Below are 19,150 nucleotides of genomic sequence, written 5' to 3' on the forward strand. Positions count from 1 at the left end.
GGTGGTTTGGGAATGATCTTCTGTAAAGACTCAATATATGCGCTAGGTATTCCCCATAGGAATGCCAGATATTTGTGCTTCATGTTTATTTCAAAATCATTTATAACCTGTTCTTCAATAAATGTTAAGAATTTGGTCCGAGACCTGTAATTCTTTTTACCTGGTAAAATTTGTCTTCTGAGAACTTTTTTCTTGATCCAATATATTTGTACATAAGACACTCTTACTAAAAAAGGCATGACTTCTTTTCTAACTTCTATACACTTTTTACGTATGTGTAAATTTAATACAGTCCTTTCTTTCAGTGACACTCTAATTAAAATGATTAGCTGTGGATCTAATAATAATGCTTTTTCACTTAATATTGATGGAATGGACAACACAGATGGAAGATCTGTATTTTTTTGCATTACAGCCTTAATCATTGTATGCTTTATACCTTTTGTAACAGACAACTCTGACACTTTCAGTGGGAAAGCTGGGATAAACTGCAATAATGAATGTACTACTTTTCGTGGAATACCCATTTTTTGTTGTACTATATGCTTTTTCATGTGAATTTCTAGACACTGCTTTGTTTCTTTACTAATGAAGTACATTTCATTGCATGGCGATAAGTGTATGTCTGAATCTAAGTGACTCTTTACTTGTGAGACATTTGGTGCTGGTGGAATAAATGCTTTATTCGAATAATGTATTAGTGCTGGAAGAGTCCACTGCTGATGCATTTCCTTCAACTTAATAGTCCATTCTAAATTCTCTCTCTCATTGTCCTTTAAGAATTGAATTTTCATTTCAGTAAATTCAATAATACTACCCTGCTTTCTTTTTGCTGGGAAGTGTGGGGAGTTGGAAATACTTTTTGTGAAAAGCTCAGAATAATAACTGCTATGTCCCCAAAGAAATGCTAGATGTTTCTGTTTTACATTTTTATCTAGCTGCTTCAGAAAACAAATATCTATACATTGCAAAACCTTCTTTCTTGTCATCAGAACAGTAGTACCCCTATGTTGAATTCTCTTTGGAGGTGCCTTCTTTACTCTGGCAAACATTGCTGTGTGAGATTTGCACACCATTGCAGGTATTGTACCCATTGTAATTTCAAGAAATTTCTTTACATAGTGTGCACACAATTTCCTCATCTCTGTTGAATGAATACATTTAAATGTAGCTGTGTATGGAGCTTCAGTTAATCCTGCTTTCACTTTGGTCAGAAAATTATAGGTGTGAAAAAACCTCTGATTTTCACCCCCTGGAAGATTAGAAGTGTAGGATATCTTAATTCTAGTTGGGAGAGGCTCTCTTTCAAGAGGTGCTGCTGCCATAAACGCACATAAAGATTCTATTACTTTTTGAGGGATGCCCCATTTGATCTGGATTTTTCTCTTCTTTGTCTGGATTTCAAGATAATGTTGAACTTCTGTAGTGATGAACGGTAATGGGCTAACAACAGCTACTGCTATTTCAACATCTGAACTAAGAATAATAGGTCTTTGCTTTGTTGACATTGGGGCAGGTGGCATAAATGTGTTCCGTGACTGTTGTATACATAAAGGCAAACCCCATTGGAGTTGTAATTCTTTGACCTTAATGTGGTGGTTAAGCTCTTGCTTGACATGGCTTGTCACAAAGGGAATATTGATGTCCATGAAATTAACTGTACACCCACCTGTTTGAAATAATATAGGAAACTGCGGGATTCCTCCCATCATTTTTTCTAGAGACTTTATGGATGGGGATGGATGTGCCCATAGATATTCAAGATACTTATGTCGGATGTTTATGTCTATGCGATATATAACATGACATTTGAAAAATAGAGGAAACATAACTCTAGCTCTCAAGGAGGAAACATCACGCTTGTTCCACTTTGGATGGGTTTTGTGCCTGCTGGGATAAGCTGTTTTGTGGGACATTATTACAGGTTCAGGTAATATTGACATTTTTATTTCAAGTAACTTTTTGATGATTTTCTGCTGCAATTCACTAGATGCATTTTTTTTTAGCCGCTTAGCTCCATCAATATTTGGACCCAAGAATGTGCCAGTATCTTCATGGACTGGCTGTTCTTCATTCACTGGAGAAGAGATTATAAAGCTTTCTAACGAGTCTCTTATTATAGAAGGTATGCCCCATTTTAATTGAACAACATTTTTTTTAATGTGGCCTTCAAAGCATTTCAATTTTTTTTCACTAAGAAATAATGGTTTATTAACCATGTTCATAACTAACGGGTACTGATGAATTCTCATTGAGTTTCTGGTATTTGCTGGGGATGGCATGAATGCATTCAGGGATTTTTGTACCTGCAATGGCAAACCCCACTGGCAGTGCAATAGTTTGCCTTTTATATGCCATTCAAGAATATCTTTAACTTGATGTGGAATTAACTCTGTGGTCATTTCATCAACCTCGGTATGCGGTATTTCAATAGTTGGCGCTAACCATGAAAGTGGAGCTTTAGGAATCATGTTTCCCAGTGACGCTTTATATATGTTCATTTGTCCCTTGAGAAAAAGGAGGTATTTCTGTTTTATGTTTAATTCAATTTTTTTTAAAACATTATGTTCAAAATAGTAAATGTCCCTACAACGTGGTAGTCTGCAGACATTGCTTTTTGTAGTAAGTTTGTGAAATTTACCCTTTTGAAGTTCCTGGTTTGCTTTGCTACAGGATTTTATAACCTCTAAGGGAAGAAAGTGCAGTTTTATTTCCAAAGCTTTTTTAGAAAAATGCAATTCCATTTCGCGATTTAATTTTTGATTACTTATTTTCTTTACATGACCAGTAGTCTGAGCTGGCTTGAAAGGCTGAATTTCCTTCAATGATGGACTCCATCTTTGCGACTGGCTAGGTAAACTTACTTGTAGTTCTGATGTTTTACTTTGATCTTTCATTGCAAGTTGCATTTGTCCTTGGTTCAAATGATATATTTTGCTGCATAGTTGTGTTTCTTGCCGATCCCCTAGAGCCGATTGGAGAGTAGACGTTCCGCAAGTGCTCCAATAATAAGTTATCATTTCCTTCAAACAATTTTCCAAAATGTCAATCGCACTTGCTTCAAGAATTGGCACATTAGTCTGCAAAATATAAATTTCTTTCTTGGGTAGAAACATCTGAATGGCTGGTAGGGGCATCCTAATGGGTTTCCAATGTTGGCATTCAAGACGATTAATTTGTTCCCTTGTAAGTAATGGCGTTTCTACTTTCTTTATAATTATCTCAACCTGTTGTACATTGTCCCTCAGAGAAATTGATGGTAAAGGCAACATCTTAATTTGCTTTGTTTTTACCATAAACGTTTTTGCTACATTCAAATCAAGGGCTGTACTTTGGTTGCATGGCAGAAGAGGAACATCGACATGTAAGCTGTGAATTCCTTCTTGCTCTTGCTTTCTTGTTATTATTTGCTGTTGCTCTTCATGTTGTGGGGGTATTTGGGCTTTATTTTGGAATCTAAGAAGTTTGTGTTTACCTCCATGGATAGGAGGATCTACTTTTTGTCTTGAAGACTTTTCTAATTGTTGATTTCTCACCAAATGTCCATCTTTCGGTGCAGAGGAATTCCACAATGGTGCATAATTAACCCTAAATTGTTTATGTTTTGCTTCATATGGGTTACACTTGGTTCCATGTGATTTAGGCACCAGCTTTGACACAAGTTTTGATCTGCATATTTTGCTGCATGGTTGCGGTTTTTGTCGATCCTGTAGAGATGATTGGGTTGTAGAAATTCTGCAATTGCGCCAATAATGAGTTATCATTTTCTCTAAAAACATTTCCAGATTGTCAATCTCACTTGCTTCAAGAACTGGCGCAGTAGTTTGCAAAATTTTAATTTCAGCAGTTTCTTTCTTGGATTGAACGATTTGAGTATCTGGTAGCAGTGTCCTTATGGGTTCACAACCTTGGCTCAATTTTTTTGACTTTGAAGCTTGTTTTTTTGATCTGTATGAATTGAGCGAACATATTCTTTCTAAATGACTGAACAAAGAGGCACATGATGATGTGCTCTGTGACAAAGAAGAACAAGAACTATCCGACTCTGAGTCTAGAATGACGAAAACATCTGTATAGAAGGTTTCTGTATCTGAAATGTCCTCTGATAAAAGGGTGCTTAGTTCTGAGATTAATGAAGAATCAGATGTTGTTGTTTCACTTAATATGTTTGCTAAAAGTGCAATTGAAATTGGAGATTCCAACTTCTTCAAGCTACTTGTTGCTTGAACATATTCAACTGATGAAGCGGTTGACTTGGAGTCATCGTGTAAATTAGCTTTCAATGTTGAATAGAACTTATTTTGTTTTGAATGCCTGTGATATTGTTTTACATGTGTACATTTTTTCAGGTAATTTAACTGCACCTCTGTACTGGAGATTTCCCACCAAAACTCCATGTTCAGAATCTTGACTAAGTATGCAAACTTTGCAGCAGCTGTAAAGTAAGTTGATACAATGAGAGAACAATCAGAAGGGAAACATTTAGCAGATCTAAATTATATACATTTCATATACCAAATGGAGGCTAACAATATATATATATGAAAACGTACCACTGTTTCTATAATAAATGTAGTAGTGTGGGACAGGTGTATAATTGTTTTGGGAGCTCTTACTCATCCAAACTCAGAAACAATATTCAAATTAGTGTAATTTACCTACTTATGGTGATTATACCTGATTAAGGTAACTAAAATAATACAACTAAAATAAACACGTAAATGTATAACATACTCACTTCATCTAAATAATATGGAAGCTATGTATAAAGAATAGGTTTTTTGAAAATTAATTAAAAGAGTACATTGTGTTAAAAAATATCAAAATTTCACCTAAATTCATTAGCAGCCTATATTCTTATGTCATTATTAATGTTCTTGCAACAATTATTACATAGAAAACACTCTGTTGACTCCAGATCTCTGCCATGTGTACTCCACAAAAATGTTCTGATAAATGATAACACCAGGAGAAATACCTCCCAACATGAGCACAACCAGTGGACTTGTACAAAAGGTGAAAATGTATTTCCAAATATTCAACATTTCAGCCCCCGCAAAAACTTTTGGCATGGCCGAATATATAGAAACACATTTTCACTGTTTGCACAAGTCCAATGGTGGTATTATCACTCATTATTAATGTTCTAACATTTCAGGTAAGGTTTCCTTATTCTTTGTATGGCATGTGTCATGTTTATAGATATGAATGCATTACAAATTGTTAGTATCAAGGCCCGCTCTAAAACTTGCCCGAGACAATAATCAGGCCCCTAAATGATGCGCTGGCTGACCAGTGACTGTGCTTCTCACTCCTGCGCTGTGGAGCTGCTTATAGAGGCAGGTACGCCGGGCCAGGGAATGAGAGCTCAACGTGAGCAGTCAGGAAGGAGGAGGATGCAGCGGCGAGTAAGCATTCATGGAGGAGAAGGTAGAGACTGTTACCCACAGACCCCACACTGTCACCCGCTGTCATCTACTGCCCCCGCTGTCACCCAATGCTTCCCCTGTTAGCGCCTCCCACTCCTCCTACTTGTACCTGATGTCAGTGTACAGGGTGATCAGACTATATGTTATTCCTACTGCACTATATACTGACACCTGATTGAAGTATACACTGAAATGGACTATAACCAGGCAGTATTGGTGCAATACCAGGTTACCTCTATGGCTCAACGCAATGCTAGTAGCTAGTTGCTTCCAGAGGCATACCCTTAGTCTATAACCTCCTTATACTGTATACCCCCCATGCCCATACCTCCCTCCATCACCTCCTCCCCATTGCCCATACCTCCTTTACCCTTAAATGCCGCCCCACTGTGCCCATACCTTCTAATCCCACCCCCTCAGTTCACTGAGGGGGGGGGGAGGGGGGGACCCTGCTTATAGTTCTCCAGTGTCCAACAATTTCTGTTGGCGGCTTTGTGTACCACTCCAGATCAATGTTCAATAATACTAAACCCCTAAGTAGTCTCCTAAAGGGAAATAACCCCTTTATTAATAAAGATAAAATTATATACAAAAATAGTAGCTACAGGAAAAATAAATAAAAATACTCATAATAAAGAGGGGGCGATTCAGTGTTCTGAAGCATCTGCCGGCTCCCACAGCAATTCCAGGTTTACGCTGTGTGACATCAAACTGTGACATCACGCCACCAACGTGTGTTTCTCCAAGGCTTTATCAAGGGTTAAGGCAGCGGTGCGCAAAGTGGGGGGCGCGCGAGTTGCTGCAGAGGGCACGGGGTTCATAGAGGCCCCCGCACGCTTCTCGAATGCATTTAAATTAATGCCGGGGGAGCTGCAGGGCATCTGTAAACTTCTACTTACCTTGTTTCAGACGCTCCAGGTCACGCGTCACTATGTCAACGCGGTGTCTAGAAAAAAGATTGCGTTCCCCTGGGTTAAGGTATGGGGTGGAGAACTTCCTATATTTATCTGTGTATACGGCCATTTGGAATGAAGTAATAAGGCATTTAACCCCATGAAAGATAAATATACTTTAGGAAGATATTGAACTAACTTTGCCTTTAGAAAAAGAATTTCCTTTCAAGTCATTCAGCTTGAAGGTGTCCTATGGCAAAACACTAGTTAGTAAATATGGGTAGTTGTATGAAAGAGACTGCTACTGCTTGTTTCATAAATCATAGAGAGGAAATCAGCAGCCTGAAGTTTTATAAATATCTCCTTTTCCTCAATTAGTTTGAAGCAATTATTACTAGGAATCTACCAGTGGGCTGAGCCAAGTACTTTCTGGATTGTGTTTTACTTATTACTTGTAATGGTTATGTAGCCAGTGTTCCCCTCTGGGCTTGCCCTTGTCCCCCTCACTACTGCTGCATGCGGGCAGGCATGGGTGTTCAGTAGGAACGGGTGGTGCGAACGGGGGCTGCAGGAGTTTTGCGGGGGGTGCACAGGTGCTGGCGGCTTATGAGGCAGGCAACAGGCTCAATATAGGCTCCAGCGGCTCCCTTAGCAGGGTGCCGCCATTTCTGCATGCGCAGAAGATCCTCAAGTCTGGCGGCCATGGTGGGGTTGGCGCCGGCACAAGAGGAACTTCGCGCATGCGCAGGGTGGCCGGATGACGTGGCGCAGCTTAGCCAATAGGGTGGCTGCAATTGGTAGCTAGGAGAAAGGCAGTTTTAGCGCAAGGGGGCTCGCGCTGGCAGTTGAGGGACAGTTAATGCAGTTGAGAGGGACAGTTAGGCAGTTGAGGGAGAGACAGTAAGGAGATAGGAGTTAGAAGTGAGTTAGGAGTAAGTTAGTAACTTATGAGTTAGTAATATAGACGTTAGTGAGTTAGAAGTAAGTTAGTAACTTAGGAGTAAGTTAGTAATTTATGAGTTGTAAGTTAGTAATTTAGAAGTTAGTGAATTAGTAAGTTAGAAGATACTGAGTTCACCAACATTTAACTGGAGAGCACTACTCCTTACACTTTGGGTGGGCTGGACACTGGGGAAAGGGACATCAAAGTATTGGTGCCTAGCACCCAAAGTACTGTTGGGACATTCACTGGGGGTTTGGGTTAGGTGCTCTTTATATTTTGTGTGTTATGTTGCATATTTATTATTATACGTTACTGTTCAGTAAATCCTGTTACATATACTTTGTGTGCAATTACTGACTGTATTGTCTTGGGAGGGCTACCCCACTGTGTGAGGATCCTTCCCAGGTGGAGGCACTGTTAGCATATTTATTACACACACCCCAGGGTCCCAGCAGCGGAGGATCAGACTCCTATGAGCCACATGCGCAGTAGTCGCCTTATCTCCCAAGGGGTGGGGGAACGTGCGCTACAGTTATAAAGCTCTTTCTTACAACTTCAAAAAAGACAGAGTGCACAGAATATTCTAATGCAGGAGCTGTATTTTTCTCACTAGAATGATGGAAGCATAATTTTTTTATTGGTTTGCTGTCATAAAGTTGTTGAACACTATTGGCCAGCAAAGCTCAGTTAAATCAGGGCTCAGAACATGACGTTACCTAGAACTGGAATGAACGTTATGTTGCCTGAGGTTAACCAACGCTACGGGTGATTTTATTGTAAAACAGATGCACTGAAGAATAGCGAGATAGTATCTCCATGCACCAATGTCCAAAAAAATTACACTGGGCTGGAGTTAGAGTATAGATGTCTGTGGCACACTTATGTCAATTATATGTTATGTTAATTTTTAAGTACTGTATGCACTACTTTTTTCACAAGATAAATGAATCATAATTGGACAAGTTTTTCTTGGGGTTAAAGACAAATAGAAGGAGATACAAACAATTCTTATGGGCTGATGTATCAAGGCATAATTGATACAAATGATGTTATTTTTAGCTTGTGTCTCTTTGCGTCAATGTATCAAGGTTTTTGCTCTATGTTTTGTGTCGTTTGCGTCACCTTGCAACTTGGGGAGTGTTAATAGGAGTGGATAGTGAGGCGGTGCATGATACACAGATTGTAATGAGATGTAGCAAACTCTGCGCCTGTGTGTATCACCTTTGTATCTTCTTCTTGTCTCAAAAAAATCCGTCAGCTCTGAGTTGGCGTAAACTTTTTTGGCCAAGAATTTGTGTTAAATGTTAGAAACACTTTGTTACATTTGATGCAAACCGAGGTAGAAAAAAATGAAGCAATGCGTCAAAACAAACTTCAATGTTCACTTTCTTTAGGTTGATACATCTCCCTCTTAATGCACAGTATTCATATGTATGAACATGACACACAGGATATACCAACATATGCCCCTAATGATTTTAGGTTAGAGTTTGATTTTTTTTGATGCACTCTGTTTTTTCACAAATATTTTTTATTAGGTTCATTTTCAGCATACAGGCGATCAGCTTTGACTTTTCCAGTTACAATCACATTGTATCACCCATATTTTATATACAATGTTTACAATATTTTTCAAACTCAAATCATATCTATTTTAACTTTAAACTCTAACGCAACTTGCCGTGTTGGTTTTTCTCTCTCTTTCTTCTTTCCGTCCCCTATCTATTCCTTTTATCCTGTACCGCCCTTTGTCTTCATGTGTCTGTCCTCTAGGAACCAATCCCACCTCTGACGGAAGTCCCCCATTGTTCTGTTCCTGTCTATGCGTGTCTCCAGTCTACCTATTGTCATTAGTTTGTATAGTGTGTCTTGTAAGTGTTCCATTGAGGGCTGTTGTGGTTAACTGGATGCACTCTTTTAATTAGTTATAAAAAATATACTGTATATTATTTAACGGTCCCATTTGCGTCTAAATTCTTGATTATCTACTGTAGGATGGTTACTCTTTTGTTAGCCCTTCCTTTTTGCTCCATCAATAAGATTAGTTGTAAAATGTGTAATATTTTATCATTCTGTCGCTTCTGAGGTACAGATCCTAAAATCCCTAAGTTTGTGTGCCCGAGAGTTATTTTTATTTTATTTGCACTTAAAGTCTGAGTACTATACAGTACATTTAAAAAAAAATTGTCCTACGGGTCTGCATACACTATTTAAGATGAGGTGCTCATTTTCTACCTTTTCCTGATAGTATCTCATTCACTACCTTGATGTCAATAGTATGATATTGGTCCAGATCCGCTATCATATTTGTATTTGCTGGCCTGTGACATTGATGCATATGAAAGGAAAAAACCTGGACACTGCGGATTTCTGTGAGAAAATGTATTATAAGCCAATAGTTGACGTTTCGGCCTCAAGGGCCTTTCTCAAAAGAAAGGTCCTTGAGGCCGAAACGTCAACTATAAGCTGATAATAAATTTTCTAGCAGAAATCTGCAGTTCCCGGGTTTTTTCCTTTCATACATGATATTGGGAGTACCTAGCAGAGATTCCTGAACCAGGAGCAGTATTTATATTCCCTTTTTTCCCTTGGGGAGTGCAGCATCACCCTTCAAACTGTGACATTGATGCTACATTGATGTAGTAAAAAAAGGTTCAGAGGAAAGATTTGACTGTGATACTGTATTATCACACTGTTGACCTAGAGTTAGTTGCTGGTATGTGTAAAATATGATGATAATAATAATACATACAGTACACCTATAGGTCACATTCCTCTTTGTAGCTATTATTACTAAATCAGAGAATGCACTCACATAATCAGAAAAGTTTAGGCAGTTAACTATTGACTAAATATGCTACAGTATGCAATTGTAAAAACACATATTTACTCTGTGACCCCATATGTTCTACTGGGTCATACCGTGCTGTTCTGTTAACTGCTGCTTTGGTTGATTGTGATGTCACAGCTACATGATACTGTTATCACTTCCCCAGCTGCCCATAAGAAAATTATTTCTAAGCTAGTCTTACACAAGACTCATAGCACAGTATTCATTTAAAAAATAATACTTATAGATACATTATTTTTAACTGAAGCATTTGACGGCTTAATTGGAAATCCATCAATGTTTGACTATACTGATGAAGCAGGACAGATTTTAACAATTGTAATTGCTATAAAAATGTACATGCGCTGTAGTATGACAAATACTCAAAATGGATGATTAAGGATATTAGTACTGGTTATACATACCTCTTCAGGCTTATTGAAGAATGATAGCTTGATAGTGTCACGAAGACATTAAGTCACAGTTCAGATGTGTTAGAATCTACAGTGAACACAAACATGGATAAATAACTCTAAAGGTAAAATATTCCATTTCCCTCAATTACTCTATAAGAAATGTTTAAACAAATGTAATTCATTGCCAGTTATAAAAATGATTTAATTATCATTAACGAATTAAGAGACGCCAGGACATAACATAACATTTTTTATTTATTTTTTTAAATCAAAGGCCTATTATGCGGCTGCCCTAATTGGTATAGTGATTGTGAACTAAAGACTTAATTTCTGAACACCGATCATTTTCTTACTAAGTAATTAGTCTTAAGTAGAGCACAAATACAAAGTAGTCTAACTCATTTGGAAATTGCAAAGATATATGCTTGTTTTATACTGAAAGTGTTAAAAATAATGCATAATACAATATTTCAAAGATAGTAAGCAAAGGAGTATCGCAGCTGTGTTAATTTTTGTGCACATACATATCCCCATGTATTATATAGGAGGTGTGTTTGGGATCTCTAGTTAAAATAGGACACCCTCTTTCTCTCATAATGCCACCATCAGCTAAGGTAGGCGTTACTGGAACCATTTTATTTGAAGTAACCACAAGGTAATGCTAAGTGAACCTGACATTAAGCCGATGCTAATGAGTTCAACAACAGCTGTTGTTTTGGCATTTAAATACTGTAGCTTTGTGGATATGCATTAAACTCAGAAAAAAAATATTACTATTTTAGGTAACCTAAAATGTTTTGCCCTAGATGAATGGGGCTTAGTATATCTGGGCCTTTTGGGGTGCAATAATGTTTGCTACATCTGTACTGTGTACAATTTCCTGACAACTTTATAAACCCAACAGTTTTCAAATCCCAACATAAGTAGGTTAGTAACTTTGGGCCAATGCATACAAACACTGATCAATAAAACGATTATTGGTAACAAGGCAATTGTTGAGCACACCTCATGCAAAGATTATAATTTCCATCATCCATCTCTGCATCAGTATCTTAAAATACTTTTCTACAATTTCCCCTGTGTATCAGCTTATGATTTGGGCAGTTACAAATTCTAGATTTTATAACAGAATGTTACAATTTCTAATGTGAATGTGGCTCATTTCTTCCCTTTTTGCCAGTGTCAGAACAATTCTGCCTCGTCTGAGCTGGCATAAACTTCCTTAGGCTGCGGTCCCAGTCATGACTGTGACACGCGCGCCCGGCGGGGGGGGGGGCGGAGCGTGCACAGCGCTAACCGCGATTTCCGGTCTCCAGGAGAGAGGAGCTTGCGACGGGAGGGGGCGTGGTCGGGGATTTGCGGGGTCATGGCCATCACGTCACGCGCCAGGTTCGTCCTCATTGGGTGATCTGCCGGTGGGGGCATGGCCATGCCTCCGTCGCAAGGTTTAAACTCAATTTCATTGAGTTTAAAAAAAACCTTGCAGTACGGCGCAGCTGCACCTTCAGCGTGAAGGTGAGTACTGGGCCCTTCCCCATTGAAGGGTGGTGCAGTAACTGGGACCGCAGCCTTAGGCTGCGGTTACAGTGCGGAGACATCGACGTGAGCGTCGCGTCAAAATAAATGCCGTCGTCAACGCTTATAGTGCACGCGACGGCGACCAAGCAACGGAGCGACAGTGCTACCATAAATCTGGTAGTCACTGATATTTGAATTTTTCGGCGACGGTCTCCCCTTGCGGCCAATCAGGAGCCTCTCCGTGCCTCTGCCGTCCCCCTTTTCTGATGTCACTGTCCTTGTCACTGCCCTTGTCACTGGCCTTGTAGCTAGCGACGTCTCCTAAAATTGAAATTCAACTATCGCAATGGCGACATCATCGGTCGCGTCGCCGTCGCCGGCACTATAAGCGCGGCCTTAGTTTACAAAGTCTTTCTTACACTTGATGCAGATGCAAGCAAAAAACCTTTAAAGTTTCAAAACCATGTTTTCTTTTAATGTGTAAATGAGCTGCTTTTCTAGCTGAGATAACAGATAATGACTTGACCTTTTATTCTCATTGAATTCTTCCCTATTCCTGTCCAGATGTATGTATGCATGTATGTCTTTATTTATTTAGCGCCATTTATGTATATACCAGTAGTGCTTCACAGCAGTGATACACATGACATATTATAACAGATAATGGGAATAAGCGCTTGAGACTTAAATGTAACATTTAGGAAAAGGAGTCCATGTCCCGAAGAGCTTACAATCTAATTGGTTGGTAGGAAGAACAAACAGAGACAGTAGGAAGGCGTTCTGTTAAGTGCGTCTGCATGGGCCAAGGTCGATGTATGAGGTTTATAGTATCAGCCTCGGAGCTACTCATATGCTTCGTTATGCAGGTGTGTTTTAAGATGGATCTTAAAGGTCGATAGAGAGGCAGTCATTATTAAAAATGGGATCTCGTTAACTAATGCCAGATTTAACATGATATTTTATTGCGGCTCAATTTGTTTGCGATTAAGCTCACTTTAAAACTTGCGTTAAATGAATGCAATGTCTCTCTTTTTCCAGTCTGTTAATGCAATTGGATTTTGAATAACAGGCTACTTCTGCAAAAATATTTTCTTTAGAACAAGATTGTTCCCCACTGTAAAAAGTTGTATTACCACCCGTGAGGGTTTTTCCCACCTTCTAACGCTTTATTGCAGATGATGGACTCTGTTGTTCTTCATGAAAAGTCCATCACGTTGTAAAGAAAGTCAAGTGGAATTAAATGAAATACAGCTGTATGCATTTAAACCATGACACATTCTGCTATTATTTTATCTGATCAAACCAGAGGGGGGTAGGGGGATAGGTGGGGAAACATATCTGAGAAACTGTTCACTGCCAGGTATAAAATGAATATACAGTATGACATGCTACTGTAGTCCTAAAGAATGATCACACAATTCATAATATTGGCAATACTGTATAAACATAAGCAGCATATTTTTATTGAAGGTATTCCATGCTAATAAACTTACCTTAAAATCATGCGGATGGTACATACAGGCAGTCAATAGGATATAAGGCCTCGGCATGGTCAGCGCTTAGTCGCTGACCCGTGCTGAGGCGCGCTGGTGCTTACCAGTGAGCCCCTGCAGCCGCAATGAGGGTGGTCACATCTGTCATAATTAACAAACCCTTGTCATTATATAGGTAATCAACCTGCTGTGACTGTTTATGACAGGGCTCTGCATGCAGTACTGTTTGTCTCAGGACACAAAGTAAAAGAGGACCTTAAAAGACCTTTTTGAGTGTTTTACTTCCGGATTAATTTGACATTCTGATATAAACAATACCTCTTTCTTGACATTCTGATATAAACAATACCTCTTTCTCTGCATATCAGTAAAATACACTTTTAAATCATCATTTCAATTCTAGAGATGGGCGAATCTGCCCAAATCCCTTTCCCTGATTTTCTCGCATTTTCCCCACAAAATCCACGGACAGATTTGGCCGGCTTTAATCTGCGCGGATTCATCAAAAATCGGCGTTAGATACAATCCGTGGACGGATTTGTAGAATCCAATCCATGGATTCATTCATCCGTTGGCGGATTCTTGAGAATTCCCCCAACGGAGTGTACTGGTAATAATAATAAAAATTCTGCAAAACGCTAAGCGTCCTTTTTCAGATTGATCTATGGAAATCCGTGGGCCAAAGGAACCGGTGATCCACTGTGGATCCTAATCCACCCAAAAAAATTGCCATCTCTATTCAATACCAGAACTCATATTGTAGGATGGCTAAAGTGTACCCTAAAGTTTTTCCTCTTTCACAAATTTATCTTATTGGTAAATTAACTTCTGTATTTAGTGAACTATTTCAGTTTCTCCAATGCTGTGTTTTATTTTATCGATAAAATATTTTTGGAAAACAAATACACAGAACCTGTGCTCCTTCCTTCATGGAGTATGCATTTGACAACAAGATTGGCTTCACATTTATGGACAACAAATATACCCAAATTCGTTTGAAATGTATTCGTGAGATTTCTAAATTTTGAACCTAAGTCTAATAACAAAAGTGCCATTTAGTTGTAACTTTTCATCAAAACATGATTCAAGCCTGCTAATCCCATCATGGTAAATTCCAAATGTAGCAGGTGCCAATACTAAATGAATACAATTTCTTATTGTCCTATGGACCAAACTTGGTGAAATATGTGAAAGTGCTCAAAGGCTTAAATGAACGAATGCTTCTTTTTGATTTAGTGCAATTAAAAACGGACATAAGCCAGTAACAAAGTTCCCTTAACATGCAGAAAAAGTGTGAATGCACAAATTCCTCAGCGAAAAATAATACATACACATATTTCTCTTGGACTGACACTGAGGTGTATTATACCTTTATGCTAATTGGAGAAATGGTAAGTAGCTCAGAACCTGGAAGAAGGGAGCAGACACCTTTCAAAGAACTATTTAGTAAAACAGAATCAGGTGAGCTAAGACCTACCCCAATAACGGAATGTATCAGTAAAACTCATTCAATACCTTTATGGAGTATGCAGATAGGAATATATCAAATAAAATATTTTACCAGGAAAAAAAATACATTGAGAGTTACCTCTCATTTTCAAGTGTATCCTGGGTTCAAAGTAAAGTTGACGACATTCCAATTTACAATTACAAACATGTTTAAAATATGAAACAGACGAAGTCTTGAAGTAACTTAGGCAGGAAGCGGAATTAAAGGATTTAGGTAAATTATTCTAGCAGTGGGATGATCGGTACGAGAAGGAAGAGCGACCAAGTTCTTTATTGAACTATGGGACTATAAGCAGGATTCTGGAGGCAGATCTAAGGAGATAAGTGCTGTGCACAGTATGGATGAGAAGCCTGTTCATATATAGTAATTGGGTAACTTGTCCTGAAAGTATTTGAAGGTGAGACGGAAATATGTCCATTGCATCTGGACTTAAGGGATAGCTAACTTAGTTCAGTTAACATATCACAATGGTGGGTATTGAAGTTACGTAGTAAGACAAAACAGCATATTGAGTTGTAAAGAATATCAAGTTTGCTGAGGTTAACGGGCTTAGGGGGGTTTGTTTTTATAAAGCAGGGGTGCGCAAAGTTTTGGAGCTGCGCCCCCCCCCTGTGTGCCAGCTCACGCCCCCTTCTCCTGTGACCCGGCGTCAAATTACCCTGCATCGTCATTTAATGCACGTTACCATGACGACATGTCACGTCACATGACCCCGCAGTGTTATTTGACGCTGCGTTGTCATGGCAACGTGACCAGAAGCCAGTTGAATCCCGGTAAGTTGCGGCTGCAGAGGCCTCGCGCGGTCCCCCTGCATTTAATTTAAATACCTCAGGGAAGAGCACTGAGCCTCTGCAACCGCCGGCACCCCCCCCCCCCCCAAATAATTCCCGCCCCCCAGTTTGCGCACCCCTGCTATAAAGTACACCCAGTTTGGGATAGATTTTGGATGTCAGTTTGTAAATATGCAAATCTAATGTTAAATTGCAGTCAAGCCACATACCCAAATATTTAAAGCTAGTAACTGAAACAAGATTAGTGTTCTGTTCAGTAGTTTTGTCATGGGCAGCTTACAAAATGTAGCCTTAGTCCACAACACCATACAGTAGTCACAGGTTAGTCAGTGTTTAAATGATATATGTAGCCATGCCTGGTGTGGCTACTAGTCTGCCCTCGCTGGCATGCGTCCTGGTAAGAGCAGGCAGTGTCAGTACCAATTATGGGTTTTACCCACACAGGCAGCTTTCCTTGAGTGACAGGGGAGGAGGTGGGGCTAGGTCTGTGTTCTGCCCAATCATGGGTTCAGACCTAGTACCTTCCCCCTACTGTACTTAAAGGAGGTGCAACCCCAAATTCAGCAGTGTCTTTACCATTGAGAGAGACAAGGTATCACGCAGGGCTGCTGTGCACTGGCAGGCCCTGGTCCTCTTCACTAAGGGGGAGAGTGAGTGATCACCTTTTCCTCTGGTCCTGCTCAGGGCCCAGGGAAGAGCAGGGACTGCTGTGGGGGCCCATTACCCGTAGTGAAGGTCCAGGGACCATGCTAAGTTTGGAGACAAGACCAGTGACATTTTCAAGCACAGTAAGGCTGGAACTGCATGCATATAAGATAGAACCATCAATACACGTACTGGAGGAAGAGATTTGAGATCTGAGCAGGGAGAACTCTGTAGGAGGATAGATTATCCTGAGCTCGAGACATGACAATGACATGACTTAAAGTCTGGTGGCGAGGTCCTCTCCATACCCCCCCCCCCACCCCACTTCCATCCCATCCCATCCCTCCTATTACACACTCTTTCACAAGAAGTGACAGATAGATAAAGTTAATATCCAGGTTATCGATCCGGAAGTGACAAGCAGACAGACAGACAAGCCCGGACACCTGAAACGAGAATATAATATATGATGATCCAGATAATATATTTCCTGTTCCTGGACTTGATGTCCATAAACAAATAATTATGAGAATGTAAATGTTTTATGTATCCTCTGTTTAATATAAGCACAAGTGGTATAAGTAAAGTGTAATGTTTATTTGCTAACCTCCCCCACTCTTTTCTTTCTGTATCCAATGTATAAAATACTGAAATAAAAAGAAAGGTTAAAAAAAAAAAAAAGTTTGCTATTTTTCTCAAATGTGAGAAGTTTGGAAATGAAGTTCAAATTTCATAAGCACGTTACAAAATTGTATTAAAATTTACTATAGCTACATACTGTATATTGTGAGGACATTAATCAAAAGAGATATGTTGCATGCTGTGTGATTACAAGAATGTATCAGCTAGGTTTTATTCCACTGAATTAACCAGAGCCCAATATACCCATTTGGAGACCTTAGGCTGGGAAGCAGGCCTTCCGACCCCCACCCCAAAGATACATTTTTCTGCCGCCTCAAAACGAAAGCGCTGCTGCGCGTGTTATTTATTTCTTTATAAAGAGCCCTTACCATCACGCCACACGCCACCGTCACCTGTTGGGGTTTCAGATTAGGGGTTAAAGTCGGTTTGAAGACAAAGTTTATTGAAAAGCTTCTGATAACAGCAGCCTGCAACAATTAAAAACAATGCGCCAATTACACCATCGACAAACTGCCCCCGAGGGTTAAATAATGTTTGACGATTAACGCTGCTGCTGATAATTTGTGATGGAAGTATACCCAAAGGTTTCCTTTCGGTAATGACTAAATAAATGATATATAACACCCCTATCCCCCCCCTGCTGCAGATGATAGGGAGTACATGAATAACAGTTGATCTGCATATTACTGACACTCTCCCTAACAGGATTAGGACCTGCTCACAGAGTGCTAGCTCCGGTGTTACCTTGACTCTCACGGTCTTCTTCATGGGATCAGGTCTTGGCATTGGAGTGGATGTAGATGGTAGATAGGTGCAGGCAAAATAGAAGAGAGGACGCCAGGAACTTTTCAATAGGATGAGGTTTATTGGGTTGCAGCACACATTTCAAGGAGTACATTCTATCATCAGAACAGATCCCTGCCCTGGCAGCTCTCACCCTTCCTGGGTAGAACTGGACTGAGCTTAGCACCTTATCCCTTCCCCCAGGGGGAAGACTAGAACATCCTAGCACATGGCTAGGCTAAAACTGAAGCACATCTCACCCCCTAAGGGGTAAGGCAGGAACACACCAGCCACAAGACTAGGGCTGGAACAGAACTGGGGAGAACAGGGAGGGCCTCGCCTTTTATACCTGGGGAGTGGTTAATCCCTTATTCTCAGTATCTGGACAGGCCTAGCTGACATCATGGCCTCACACCATAGTCAACCACCCCCCCTGGTTACATGTGACTCCAACTGCCACTAGGCCTGCACCTGCATATTGCAACTTACAGTAGTGTTTCTCTTTGGAGACAGCTCACATGCAGACCATAAGTAAGAAGATTTAATGGATGATACTAAACAGAGAGCACCTAGAGCAAAAGATTTTAGTAACCAGGAACTATATGGCTACATATACAACTCTAGAATAACCAACCAAAGTTCAAGGCCTCCTCCACGTGCATACAACAATTATTGGAGTAGAAATCAACAAGACTATAGAGACATGCTGTAGCATTTTTTCTTTTTACCATTTCATTTCACATTCAATGGTGTAAATACAAAATACAAAACCATGTTATTTCTTACAGTTGCCGAGGATTCACACAGCTGTGGTGTCTGGTAGAGTTTCTGTGAAAGAAATTATAAGGTAAAGAATGAAGAATAACCACAAACAGACTGTACTGTAGCTCTAAGGGCAAGATCAATTGTTTTGAAAGTATAGATACAATTGTAGGTTAAATACAGAGTTCAGCTCCTCAAGAGTACTGTATGCTAGAAATAAAACATATTTTTTCCTCATCCTTGGAAGCTGCCCATGTTTGAGTTTCTTGCAGAATTCAATACAAATTCGATACATAGAATGCATACATGATCTGTGTAGTATGATTTATGATTGATTACAGATTTTTATGTAAAAAAAATATTAAATACGTTAGTTGTTAACATGTTGTTGTTCTGTCATCTTATTTACAGTAGGTTGACCTTTTTCTAATCTTACATTAGTCAACTATTGAGCTCTAAAACCCACAGAAGAAACCTCAACAGCCTAATGAGTAT

General features: G+C 39.6%; 1 long non-coding RNA gene across 1 annotated transcript in view; it reads left to right on the top strand.

Moving 5' to 3' along the window:
• The window catches only part of LOC142489643 (uncharacterized), a 72,245-nt gene extending 53,296 nt beyond the window's left edge, over positions 1-18,949 (top strand). The window contains exon 3 of the long non-coding RNA XR_012799901.1: positions 18,682-18,949. This is a non-coding gene — a long non-coding RNA (uncharacterized LOC142489643). The remainder of the gene's footprint in view (positions 1-18,681) is intronic.
• The last annotated feature ends 201 nt before the right edge of the window (positions 18,950-19,150 follow it).

This window comes from Ascaphus truei, chromosome 3, assembly GCF_040206685.1.
Source record: "Ascaphus truei isolate aAscTru1 chromosome 3, aAscTru1.hap1, whole genome shotgun sequence".
In the NCBI taxonomy this organism is placed as follows: domain Eukaryota; kingdom Metazoa; phylum Chordata; class Amphibia; order Anura; family Ascaphidae; genus Ascaphus; species Ascaphus truei.